The 13,993-nt window shown below is 46.1% G+C and overlaps 1 long non-coding RNA gene across 1 annotated transcript; it reads left to right on the forward strand.

The window, feature by feature from the left end:
• Window positions 1–5,611: 5,611 nt before the first annotated feature.
• LOC140207078 (uncharacterized) lies at window positions 5,612–13,536 on the forward strand. The gene is made up of 3 exons (XR_011888485.1): window positions 5,612–6,063; window positions 10,912–11,045; window positions 11,410–13,536. It is a non-coding gene; the product is annotated as an uncharacterized lncRNA (long non-coding RNA).
• The last annotated feature ends 457 nt before the right edge of the window (window positions 13,537–13,993 follow it).

Below are 13,993 nucleotides of genomic sequence, written 5' to 3' on the forward strand. Positions count from 1 at the left end.
GAGCTAGCCAGTAATATTAAAGAGGATACCAAATTTTTCTTCAGGTACATATAGTGTAAAAGAGAGGCGGAAGTGGATATCAAACCACTGAAAAATGATGCTGGAGAGGTAGTAATGAGGTGGGGGTGCAAGGTGATGGCAGGTGAACTGAATAAGTATTGTACATCACTCTTATCTGTCGGAGACACTGGCAGGAATATGAAAGTCCCAGCTGTCAGTGGTCAGAATATGTAAAGTTACGTTACTCGGGAGAAGGTTCTTGGGAAACTGAAGGTTAATAGGTCACCTGGAACAGATGGTGTACACCCCAGATATCTGAAAGAGGTGACTGAAGAGATGAGGAGCCATTAGCAATGATCTTTTGAGAATCGTTAAGGAAATTATATCCTCAGAAGTCTTTTCCCTCACTACTCCCCCCTCCCAATTTCACCTATCACCTACCACTTCTTCCACCCCTCTCACCCCCACACTTCTTCATCTGACGTCTCATATTTTTCTTCCCCCACTCCTGATGAAGGGTCTCGGCCTGAAACGTCGACTGTTTGCTATTTCCAACATATGCTGCCTGGCCTCCTAGATTCCTCCAGCATTTTGAGTATGTGTTGCTTGGATTCCCAGCATCCACAGATTTTCTCCTGTTCTTGATAAAAGCAAAAGCGGGCTGACATAATATAACAAGAAAATGGTGGGAAGTTGGAGAATTGGAAAACTTTTACATAACCAACAGGAGACAACTTTAGAAAAACACAGGAGAGACAAGATGAATAATTAAGGTACGTGAGCCAATGATATCAAAGTTCAGATATATAAAGAGTTCAAGAGAGGCAGGAGTTGATGAGTTGATATTGTACTGCTGGAAGATGATGCTGCTGAGTCAGTAATAGTTAAGAAATAGCGGCTGAGTGTAATGAGTATTTTGTGTCAATTTTCACTGTGTAAGACACTAGCATTATAAGACCATAAGACATAGGAGCAGAATTAGGCCATTCAGCCCCATCGAGTCTGCTCTGCCATTCTATCAAGGCTGATCCTGGTTCTTACTCAACCCCATGCACCTGTCTCCTCGGCATCTCCTGTAATGCCCTGACTGATCAGCAAACTATTAGCTTCTGCCTTAAATGTACACCAGACTTGGCCCCCACCGCCGTCTGTGTCAGAGAATTCCTGGTTCCTGGTTCTTGATCCTTCGAAGTATTCCGCATGGATTTAAACTGGAGGTGGTGGGGGGGGGGGGACGGTTGGTGGGCTTAAGGAGATTTTTCAAGAGCTCCACAGATTCACTGCTCTCTGACTGAGTAAAATCCTCCCTAACTACTCTAAAAGGTCTCTCCGCAGTTTTGAGTCTGAGCCCGCTGTCATACGAAAAGTCCTCTCCTCACCCACCCAACATCGCTCCCATCCCCACTTTGCCCGGACCATTGGTCCCGCTTGCAGGGCAACAGTCTGCCGGTGTTTGCCCCCCAATGTGGTGAATCGCCACCACCGTGGGCTCAGACATTTCCACAGATGAGCCCCTCCTGTCCCCACCGGGACAAACATCCTGTCCGCCCCCTCTCTCACCGTCTTCATCCTCTCCCTCCCCGGGGAACCGGCATCAAACCGACGGGCCGAGCGGTCTCCTCCTACCTCTCAGCGATACATCAGACTCCGGCCGCAGGAGACGCTTCACAAACGCCCCAACTTCCCTCGGAGGGAAATGGAAATAAATCAGAAAGCGGACATTTACTTTGGGATTTGCTCCTCTTTGAGAAGAGATGTCAGCGGGGTAACGCCCTCTCGGCTGGTCCGCCTCCGCTGTTGGGCGTAAACAGTGATTGGCATCGCCTCGGGCCAATGACTACAGCGCAGCGGAGGTGAGGGTGGAGGGGTCTCGTGGTCGGTAGCTCAGCCGTTAAACCGCCTCAGCGCGAGCAGAGCAGCGCGTGTGTGACGTCAGGTACGCACGAGGGGAACCATGTGTGACGTCAGGCGGGTGGGGGTGTGCGTGTATTTAAAAACACCTTAATGGACGTTTCTTATGATTTCAGTGGGACAACAACATTAATCACGGGTTTCATCACTGAATCCAGTGTTGTGAGATGTAAAGTCCCCTGTTATGTGTCCGGCTGTGCCGTGTTGTTGGTGGAGTGGGCAGCGTGGTGTTTGTCTCGATTCGGGTCACAACACCAGAATTGCCAGCGGGGTCCACACACAGTGTATTAGTGACCAGAAAACCTCCCGTCCCTGCAGTCTTTGTCTCCTGGTAAACTCAACACCCTGACAATGTGGATCATAGACACCCCTTCCTCTCAGAGTCAGGGAATCATTCAGACAGTGATCAAAGAGAGGAATTATATTTATTGGTCATTAAAGTTCATTGTGGATTATCGATACCCCTTCCTCACCCGCCCCGTTTTTGTTCCGATATTTCCCCCCTTCCTTCTCATTCCTGAAGGAGGGTTCAACTGGAATCGTTGACTGTCCATAGATGCTGCCCGGCCTGCCGAGTTCCGCCAGCATTTTGTTTGTGTTGCTTCGGATTTCCAGCATCTGCAGACTGGTGGTGCCGCGGCGAACCTCCTGCAAAACGCAGACTCGGTGCAGACCCCAGCCGTCGCCGGTGGTCCTCCTGTACGAGCGGCCGTGAGGAAGGGGCTGATCTCGGGTTTGTGTAAATCGAGGGCCGGTTGCAGTGGGAAATGTTCGAGTACGAGCTCTGCCGGACAGCCAGAGGCTCCGGGCTCTGCGGTCTTGCAGCCCCGGTTTTATTTTGTGCTGAGCTGGGATTGTGGAATCAGTTAGTTGTGGGTCCCCTAGCTGGGAGGGTGGATGTGGGTGAAGGGGATCTGACTACGTGTACGGTTGTGGGCTGAATGGTGGGAAGGATATGAATGAAATTTTATTTTTTGGTCAGTACAAACAACAAAAAACATCATTCTCAACGATGATTTCATAAAACAACAAAACCATAGATATTCTTTAACACAAACCGAAAGGTGAAGCTGAAGCTACAGCTTATTACACCTACCCCTCTTACTTATACAAAAACATATTTGGTGTCAATCTTCACATCAAAATCAAAACATTGATAATCTTTTAACACAAAATCCAGTTCCAAGTATCATTAATTTACATTACTCCCGTTTATTTTAAATCATGTGTTTTATATTTGTTCATTAAATTATTCTGATATATTTTTAAAAACTTTTTTAAGTGTGGCGCATGTTTTTAAATTCTCACTACAACTGTTCCATAGATCCAGCCCTCTGACTGAAATACAATGATTTTTTTACATTTGTTCTTATCCTTTAATTTTGAAATATGCACGTTCCTCTCAAATCATGTTGGCTTTCTCTCATTTTAAACCAGGGGTCACCAATCTTTTTCACATTGCGGACCGGTTTAATATTAACAATATTCTTGCAGACCGGCCGACGAGGGTGGGGTTGGGTGGTGTTAATCACGACCAGAATACAGGTGATAAGTCAACTATAAGTCACTTATAAGTGGCTAATACATTCAATTTCGTTTCTAAAAGGGTTTATGTAATGAATTTATTTTTAAACACACAGCACATATTTTCCTTGCATGAATATAGTGATAACTCAACTATAAGTCACTTCTAAGTCAATAGCGTCATAACATTTTAAGTAACGTTTGGATATTAAACACACAGCACATATTTTCCTCGTATGAACATATAAAATCATTGCAAAACACCAATATCGCTGAATCAGTGGGAGCCCTGGGCTTGTTTTCCTGCAACAAGACTGTCCCATCGAGGGGTGATGGGAGACAGCGATACTCGAAGGGAGTTCCTTATGTCCAGTCTATTCTGCAATTTAGTTTTCGTTGCATTCATTGCAGAAAACCCCGCTTCACAGAGACATGATGTCGGAAATGGAAGCAACGTTTTCAGTGCTTTTGTGGCTATCTCAGGATATTCAGCCTTGACTTTGATCCAGAATGCCGGCAGAGATGTTATTTCAAACATACTTTTCAGCCCACTGTCACTTGCAAGCTCGAGGAGTTGATCTTCTTCCCGCGCTGACATGGATGATTCACTGGGAACATTCACAAATGGATCACGGACCCATTCCTTTGCACGTCTCGGGTCATTTGCGGTTGGGAAGTAACACTCGAATTCTGTCGCCAGCGAAGACAGGTGATCGCGCACCAGCTGTGAGAGGGACGGTGCAGCCTCAGTCTCTCCCAAAATCCCAGCTAATGTTGGGAACTTGTCAAATATGCCCCTGCCTACTCACCGTCCACACAGTTCCAGTTTGGCTTTGAAAGCAGACACTTTATCTGCCAACTTGAAGACAGTTGTCATTCTCCCCTGAAGTGACAAATTGAGTTCATTGAGCAGGTTGGAGATGTCACACAGATAAGCGAGTTTTGCTCTCCACTCCTCGTCACTGAAGTGTGCTGCCAGTGGTGACTTTTTTCCTGAAAGAAATCTCTGTAGCGGCTCTGTTAACTCAAAAACCCTGGCCAGGGCTCTCCTCCTTGATAGCCACCTGACTTCAGTGTGTAAGAGAAAGCGTTTGTGTTCTGCATCCATTTCCTCGCAAAGCTGCTCAAACAGACGCGAGTTAAGGGCTTTTGCTTTGATGTGATTGATAACTTCAACAACGTCACTCAATACGCTGTTAAGATCAGGTGACATTTTTCGGCTAGCCAGCATTTCGCTGTGTATGATACAGTGTGTAGACTGGCATTCAGGAGCAACCTCTTTGACTCGGGTAGTGAAACCAGACAGCCGTCCAGTCACAGCTGCAGCCCCGTCTGTGCATATTCCAACACAGAATGATCAGTCCAGTTAGCCTGACATGCAGTCATTCAAAGACTTGAATAGTTCTGCCCCAGTTGTGTTAGTTGGCAACGGCAGTGCACACAACATATCCTCGTGCACATCGTCTTGAAATATATATCGCACATAAACCAGTAGTATTGCCTTGTTATCGACATTGGTAGACTCGTCGACCTGGATAGCATACCATGGTGACTCGTTAAGCCGTTCCAACAGTTGTGCTTCGATGTCCTCCGCTATGGCATCGATTCTCCTTGAAACTGTGGTAGCTGAAAGAGAAACCTGTGCCATCTTGTTAGCTGCAGCTTCTCCCAACAGTTCACGGCACATGACCTTGGCAGCAGGCAGAATCAATTGTTCACCAACAGTGAAAGGCTTTTTAGCCTTAGCAATCCGGCTAGCCACCAAGTACGACACTCTCAGAGCGGCAGCATTTGTGGAGGTGGTGGCTCTCAGCACTTCCTTCTGTCCCACTTGCTCCTGTCCCGCTTGCTCACATTTTTTCCGCACAAAAAACTCAACGGGTTTGTCTTTAAGTGCAGGGTGCTTGGTCTCAAGGTGCCGAAGCAGTTTTGAGGGCTTCATTGCCTCATTAGACAGCTTGTCTCCACATACCACACACAGGGGGCTTGGAGCGTGCGAGTCACCGGTCGCAATAAATCCGTGTTTTATGTACGACTTGTCGTATTTTCTGTTGCAGGAAGCTTTCTTTTTTTGAGGAGGGAGGGGTGAGCGACTTTGTGCAGCGAGAAAGGGCTGGTGAGTGGGAATGAGAGAAGGGTTAAGGAGACAGGCTTGAGGTAGAACTGGTGAAGCTGTGGGATGCGAAGGGTGGGGTGAGCATGAGGAGGTGGCAAGAAAGGAGGGATGAGTGTGATGGGTGGCGAGTAGAGAGGATTATCCAGGAAATGTATAATCCAAAGGGAATGGGGTAAAAGCAGGGGAGTGGGGATGACTGGAAGAATTGGATCAGCCCATGATTGAATGGCGGAGCAGACTTGATGGGCCGAATGGCCTACTTCTACTCCTATATCTTATGGTCTTATGGAAGGTTTATGCGGGGAGAGGGAGAGGGATGGTGAAGAGAGCAGGGTGAAGGAGATCCGTGGCGAGGAGACATGGATGAGTGAAGAGAGGTGCTGTGACTGGTCAAAGTTATTAGACTAACTACTTATTCCCTCACAGTGCCAAGGATGCCAGTCATGGCTCATCACAAGTCTCTGAACAAATCCACAGCACACGGTTCCCATTCCCAGTCTCCCTATTTCACGGTAGGTGTTTTACGGCGCATGATTCCCTGTCTCCCTGTCCCACACCAGGAGTTTTACTCTGCTCGATTCCCGGTCTCTGTGTCGAGCTTTTAATCAGCCGAGTCTCATTGACACGCCCCCTTCCCCCTCCCATCCATGTACTTACCCAAGTTTCTTTAATAGATATTGTTAAGACCACAGACAAAGTCATGAATCAAAAGGTTAATCATGCTGTGACTAATGTTCTGAGTTTGGTAAATTACAAAGCAGGAAGTATTGAAGCAAAGGCAGGTAACCCATTGTAGCTGTTAGACTTGGTTGCAGAGAGGCAGGACTGGCAGCTCAATATTCGGGGGTTCCGCTGTTTCAGAGTGGGGTTTGCTAGTTATTTCTTCAGCGGTTTGAAAGGGCACGACTGCAAAACCTCATTGAGGTCATCCAGTGAGAACAGCGAGAAGAGTTTAAAAAGAAGACAGCTTTCTACAGCGGGCGAAAGAGTGGAGCGAGACAGAGTAGGAAGGCTTTGGCTCAACGGGGCTTGGGAGGGAAGGGGTCAAGGCGAGGTACGTTACTTGTGTACAATGCTGACAGAAATTATGTGTGTGAGGCCGGCGTTCTGAGCTCGGTGTCAAATGTGGGAGGTCCTGGAGACTCCCAGCCTCCCAGCCTCCCGGACGGCCACTTCTGCACCAGGTGCGTCGAACTGCAGCTCCAGCGGGACCGCGTTAGGGAGCTGGAGATGCAGCCCGATGACCTTCGTCTGGTCAGGGAGAGTGAGGAGGTGATAGGGAGCAGCTAGAGGCAGGTAGTCACACCGGGGTCTCGGGAGGCAGATAAGACGGTAACAGTCAGGAGAGGGAGCGGCGGCAGTCAGAGGCTAGAGAGCACCCCTGTGGCTGTCCCCCTTAACAATACCTACGCCGGGCAGTCCCGTTTGCACAGAGGGCGGAACTCAGACCCTCCCAGAACCCGGGCTGGATCAAATCGGCAGCCTGGGACTCGCTGTGTTAAATAGAGAAACTCCACCCCACTGGTTGCGATGAGAGAAAAAGGAGAGATTTAGACAGTGATATTAAAGAGGATGCCTAATGTTTCTTCAGATACATTAAGTGTTGAGGAGAGGAAAGTGTGGATATCGGACAACTGGACACCGATGCTGGAGGAGTAGTATTGGGGGACATGGAACTGGCGGATGAACTGAATAAGTATTTTGCATCAGTCTTCACTCTGGAAGGCACTAGCAGGATGGTGGATGTCTAAATGTCAGTGGTCTGAATTGTGCAAATTTACATTACCCAGGAGAAGGTTCTTGGAAATAGAATGGTCTGAAGGTAAATAGGTCACCTGGACCAGATGGTGTACATCTGAAAGTGGTGGCTGAAAAGATTGTGGAGGGATCAGTAATGATGCTTCAAGAATCAGTGGGTTCTGGTATGGTTCTGGGAGACTGGAAATTTGGAAATACCACTCCACTCTTCAAGGAGGTAGAGAGGTAGAAGATACAAAATTATGGGCCAGTTAGTCTGACCTCACTGGTTGGGAAGATATTGGAGTCGGACGTTGAGGACGTGTTTCCAGGGTGTCTGGGGCACATGATAAAATTAGCCATTTTCAGCATGTTGTCTTCAAGGGAAAATCTTGTCTGACAAGCATGTTGAAATTCTTTGAATTCATTGAAAAAGTAACAAGCAAGACAGACAGAGGAGAATCAGTTGATGATGTGCACCCGGACTTTCAGAAAGTCCTTGACAAGATGGCACACATGGGTCTGCTTAACAAGTTATGAGCCCGTGATACGAGTGGTGATTGTTAAGTTCGTGGCCTAAGGTAGAAGGAGTCAATTTTAGAAAACCCAGCACATTTATTTTTCAACATAGTCCCCTCCTACATTTACACACTTAGTTCAGCGGTCGTGGAGCGTACGGATCCCTTCTTTATAGAAGCCGGCGTCTTGGACCTGCAGACAGCAGGGGTGATCGATAAGTTCGTGGCCTAAGGTAGAAGGAGATGAGTTATTAACTTCAAACTTTCTGCATAATCACTCAAACAGTTGGACTGCATGCGCATGTAACGAGAGCTGTATAACTCATCCCCTTCTACCTTAGGCCACGAACTTATCGAGGGGTGGCAGGGGTAAGTTTGTCATGCAGAGAGTGGTGGGTGTATGTAATACACTGCCGGCGGCAGTGCTGGACGCCGATACGAAAGGGTCTTTTAAGAGCTTCTTAGATAGGCACACAGAGCTTAGAAAAATAGAGGGTTGTGCGCTAGGGAAATTCCAGGCAATTTCTAGAGTAAGCCACGTGGGTGGGACAACATTGTGGGCCGAAGGGCCTGTAATGTGCTGTATATTTCTATGTTCTATAACTTGAGGCACCAGACCTTACTGACTGTTAGTAGAGCAGGCCCTGGAACACAGAAAGAGCCGTAGCTCCGCAGACAGCAAACGCTCGTCGTCTCAACCGTCTGAAACTCGGCAACCTCTTCCCACCTTACCAGCCTAACAGACATTATTGGGGAAGCATAAATTAACAACCAGAGTGCTCAACAATTCCCCTTGACTCGCGACACGGAACGAGTTCATGCAATTTAACAGTCTAACCCCGATAATGATGGCTTAATACGTACGGCAGGATCTCTGTGAATCTGAAGGCGATGAGGACTTGAATTCTAATTCTGCTAAGAATCAGAAACTACAAAAACTGCGTCTTTACGTATATGGAGCATGGTTTTATTCTATTTCTGTCAGATCAGCGACGCCACATGTGCCTCATTCGTGATACTGTACTGTCTAATGAAACACTGAAACTATCGAGATTGCAGGAACACTTCCGTAAAAGACACCCCGAAAAGGCTTACCTATGTCATTACTCAGATCCAGAGGATGAAAGAAGCGTTTGAAAGGCGTTGCACACTCGAGTCATTTGCCAGGAAAGCTAAAAATATCTTTGATCGCGATCTCATTGCTTCTCAGAACATTTCCAAAATGATTGCAAAGTGTGAAAAATCTCATGCAATTACTGAAGGATTATTAATGCCTGTTGTATCAGAAGTGCTCGCCACTGTTCTCAAAATAGATACCAGTATTTTAAAATCAATTCCCCTGAGTAATAACTCTGTGTCTCGTCGTACTGATGACATGAGTAAGGACATTAAGTATCACTATGCACAGAACTACAAAAAAAAAAACAACAGAATTTGGGAGCCAACTTTATGAGTCAATTATGCGGGACAACGAGGCCTTGCTAATTGCATATGTATGGCTAATCAAAAATGGAAACGTTGATGACGAGATTTCCTATTGTAAATAGCTCAAAACAGATATTAACGTGGAATAAATCTATGAGAGCTCAACATGTATATTAATGACAAAATTATTTTGATTAGGAACAGGATTTCTTGTGTAATGGATAGAGCGGCATATAGGACAGGTCGCCATGCTGGTTTAGTGGAATTCATGAAAATTAAATTGCAAGTCCGTGGTGTCATTCATTGTCAACACCCCGCAGCTACTGTGCGGGGCACAGGTACTGTGAAAACTAGGTTTAAAGATAAATAAAAAGTTAAAGCAGAATATTTATTTCATGCTGGCATATGATAGCCATGTGTTTACACGATGGGAGCGCTAGAAAGTATATTCGGTCTCAGAGGGGGGAGTATGGCAAGTATGAAGGTCTTCAGGAGGGCGTTGGCAAGTATGTGGGCATTGGGTTGGCAAACACTGCTCTGGAAGAAAGTGTTAGCCAATGGGAAAGCATAACCGTCCATGGATGGGATCCCCACGATCTTTGCAGACTAGGTGTCAACGAGAACGTGTCCAACGACTGGCTCAAAGTTGGAGAATTCTTTCCAGAAACTGGATGTTTCATTGTGACAATACTGGTCCAGGTAGTTAAGACAAAAACATCAAAGATGCGCAATAAAAGGCTAACAAATTCAAGACGATAAAAGCAGAATATGCCATGTGAAACCAGAAAAAAATCCCACAATTACAGTATCCTGCAACAATCTAATTCAATCCGATTACTTACACAGGCACCATCAGGCGACAAAAACATCTTTCACCAAATTCTTGCTCAAAGATACAAAATCATGAAACATACCATGCATTATTATAAATACAATCCTGATCCAGTTTTAACGTCAGGACCCTACAATTATATTGCGACCGATTCATTATTAGTGATGGGATAATACCTGGTACCCGCCCGAATATAATATTACAGGATAAATATGCAGTAATAATTTATTTAATAGGTATGGCCATTCCGAACACACACAGCCCACGGAAATCAGTAAGTGTAAAGCACCAGAAATAAGCTGACGAAAGAGGGAAATGAACGACTATGGTACATGAAGAGGGTATACATTGTCCAGTTGTAATATACACGACTGGCATCTTCCCAAAATCACTACACAATAGCTCTAAACATTTCGACCTGCACGGCAATATTTATTCAAATCTCCAGAAAGGCACAATACTAAAACGCATTAGAATAGTCCAAAAGTTCCAAGCGATTGAGAAATAAGTGCTCGTCTATGTCCATAACGCAATTTTTATCAGATTTAGCTGAGATAAAAAGTAAAAATAATAAACATGCGATTCTACTGGAGTGAATGTAGAGGAGAGTCAAGACGCAATTTGGTCGGACGGGCATTTATTAGAAATCAGGAAGTTGGATGACATTATTTTCCTTGAAGCAGAGTAGGCACCGGAGATTTCCGTAACAATTTGCACAATTATGAATGAATTCTGTGGTGTTAAATATTTCTCTGTAACATCTTTGTCTAATGCGACGGACATGTCCAGGCTTCACTGTCAGTTCGTGTTGACTTTCTTTTTTTTTTTCCTTCCTTCTTATGCAAAAGACTAAAGTAACGAATGAGCGGCATTTTTGCCGATTTGGTCCTGAATGTCCCCAGAACCTGTCTCGCTTTCTCATAACCGAAAAGGGTCTGGCGGTGACGAGTGCGGAAATATAGTGGAAAACTGAAAATAAAAGGTAGGATGAGTTTAATATTTGGTAGGCGTGGAGGTGGCGGGTGTCGGAGAGTCTGTTCCTGGGCTGTGTTTCTCTCGGGTGCTAAACCGGATTTACTCTCCCCCACTGCCACGTTCATTGGTTCTGTAGAGTCAAGATCGAAAACATTGCGACCACCGCCGAGACCAGCTTAGATATGTTGTTTGTTAGTTAGTTGAATAATCGACGTGAGCGGACATTTCGCCGCGCTGATGAAATGTTCTCTGAACTTGCACCGAGCTGTCCCATAATAAACGTGTTTGTGCAGCAACTTAATATCATCAGTCTGTCTCCGGTGTGTTGAAAGATGTATTCAGAATCGCTGTAATTATTTTGATCCAATCAGGCAATGGTGTTATAAAGGAATTCGGCAACACTCACCGACCACAGGATGACGAACCTCCCGAAGATGGTGAGAAGTAAGATCACAGACCTCCTCCTGCTCTCCATCTCCGGGTCACTGCGGTTCTCCGTCTTGCTCTGACCCCTCAGCCCCTTAAGGACGCGACTGGTCACTAAAATGTGTCTGACTGTCAGAGCGTTGAACAGTAGTATTAACACAGGAGTATTAGAAATGAGGCCGGGAAACCTTTGGAAAATCAGTGTAAATCTCTGTCCATCAGGATTCTGACTGATATGCAAAGCCGAGAAAGCCTCGGCAACTTTCTCAACGACAATGATTCCCGCGATCCGGTCACATCTGTTCACACTGTCCTGTACCGCTCAGCCCGCTGTCTCCGACTTTGTCCACGGACAGTTTCCAAAGCTCGTTTCAGATTTACTTCCCCCGTTCGCAGGTATCGATCTCCTCCTCGGCTTCCGCCCACACGGGCCCGGCTCGGCTCGCTTATTTTAAATTCTGCAACTGCACTTCGCCGCGGTTCCTTCACACTCTGTCAGGGGATCGGATCAGAAAGTTCCCGTGTTGGTTTTATTTAATATTCTCCCTGACCTGCTCCGAATTACTGCGGCGTTACTCTAAATGCTTTAGTGCTGATTGTTCCGGAGCGGAGTGTCGCCTGTAACTTACCCCGTCTGACCTGTATCGGACCCCGCTGTGTCGGCTCTGAACTCCCGCTTCACTACATCGATATCAGGGCGTGAAAACAAACCCCGGGAAACAAAAACTCACAGACACCCTTATTTAATTTTTCCAAACTCCCGAAACTCTCGGGATCTAACACATAAATATACAAACAACAGGAATTCTGCAGATGCTGGAAATTCAAGCAACACACATAAAATATATAAATATACAGTTGGTTTCATTTTCAAGTCAAGTCAAGTAGCTTTTTATTGTTATTTCAACCATAACTGCTGGTGCAGTAACAGTAAAAACGAAACCCGTTCCTCCAGGACCATAAATGTAGATTTTTTTTTTAATAACAGACTTGGGAGTGTTGATTTGGTCCCTCAGCCAAATTGTTGACACAATTTGCGAACAACTGGGCTCCGAACACCGGTCCCTACAACACCGACTGGGACATCCTGCAGGCCTGGGAAGGGTTTGGTTATTCCTTGTATTTAAACAAATAGATACCAGGAACGGGAGCCGGCCATTCGGTCCCTCTAGCACGTCCTGTCATTCAATAAAAACCGGGCCCCAATACCACTCCCATCCCCACTTTGACCGGACCATTGGCCCCACTTGCAGGTCAACAGTCTGCCGGTGTTTGCCCCCAATGTGGTGAATCCCTCTGCTCGCCACCACCGTGGGCTCAGACATATCTACAGATGAACCCCTCCTGTCCCCTCCGGGACAATCATCCTGCCCGCCCCTCTCCCACCATCTTCATAATTTCAATAAAATCCACCCCTCCCACCCCGGGGAACCGGCATCAAACCAACGGGCCGAGCGGTCTCCTCCTACCTCTCAGCGATACATCAGACTCCGGCCGCAGGAGACGCTTCACAAACGCCCCAAACTTCCCTCGGAGGGAAATGGAAATAAATCAGAAAGCGGGACATTTACTTCGGGATTTGTTCTTCTTAGACGGGGAGAGTCATCGCGGCTGCGGAGATGTCAGTGTTGATGATCAGAGGGATCTTAGACTCCAAGTCCATCGCTCCCTGAAAGAGACTGCAGAGATTGATCGGGTGGTTAAGAAGGCAAATGGCGTGCTTGTCTTTATTAGTTGAAGCACTGAGTTGAAAAGTCGGGAAGTTCTTTAAGAGCGCCGGAGTGAGGAGGCGGGACTATCTCGTCAGTCACAGGCTGACGGCGCTAACTGTGGATTTAACCATAAGAGAGAGAGAGAGAGCGATCTGCAGACAGGCAGTCGGCCAGTCTAAACAGAGAGAGAGAGAGACTGGAAAAGCTGATAGCTTCAGTTTGTCGCAGCTGAGGCTTGGAACTCTCCTATGCCCACAAGAGTGGGTTGATCATCGGTACCCGGAACCACAACGAATGTTTGTGGCTATCACTTCGTATAATCCATAGCATTAACTGTAAAAAATGGAAATAAAAATGTAATCTTGCTTAAAATATTAAAGAAATGTGTCATGTTAAACTTTATGCCTTTTGTAAATCAGGTCATCTTTTACTCACTTGGCTATTCAAAGTAACAGAAATTTTAACCAGGGGTGCCCAAACATTTGCATGCCACTGTATGTATCCTGTGCCTTCCGAATTGCTTCCAGAAATTCCTGCCCATGTTCTTTCCAAATCAATTTTGACCAATTTTTCTTTCATGCCTCTCTAATTCTCTTTATTTCACATCCGACTTTAGCTTCTCCTTCTCTAATGTCAGGGTGAATTTGATCATATTAAGAACACTTGCCCCTCAGGGTTCTTTGAACTGAAGTGACCTAATTAATTCTGGTTCATTACAACACCCAATCCAGAATAGCTGATCCCCAAGTGGGCTCAACCATGAACTGCTCTAAAAAAGCATCTTGTAGGCATTCTAGGAATTCCTCCTCTTGAGACC

Source organism: Mobula birostris, chromosome 13, assembly GCF_030028105.1.
Source record: "Mobula birostris isolate sMobBir1 chromosome 13, sMobBir1.hap1, whole genome shotgun sequence".
In the NCBI taxonomy this organism is placed as follows: domain Eukaryota; kingdom Metazoa; phylum Chordata; class Chondrichthyes; order Myliobatiformes; family Myliobatidae; genus Mobula; species Mobula birostris.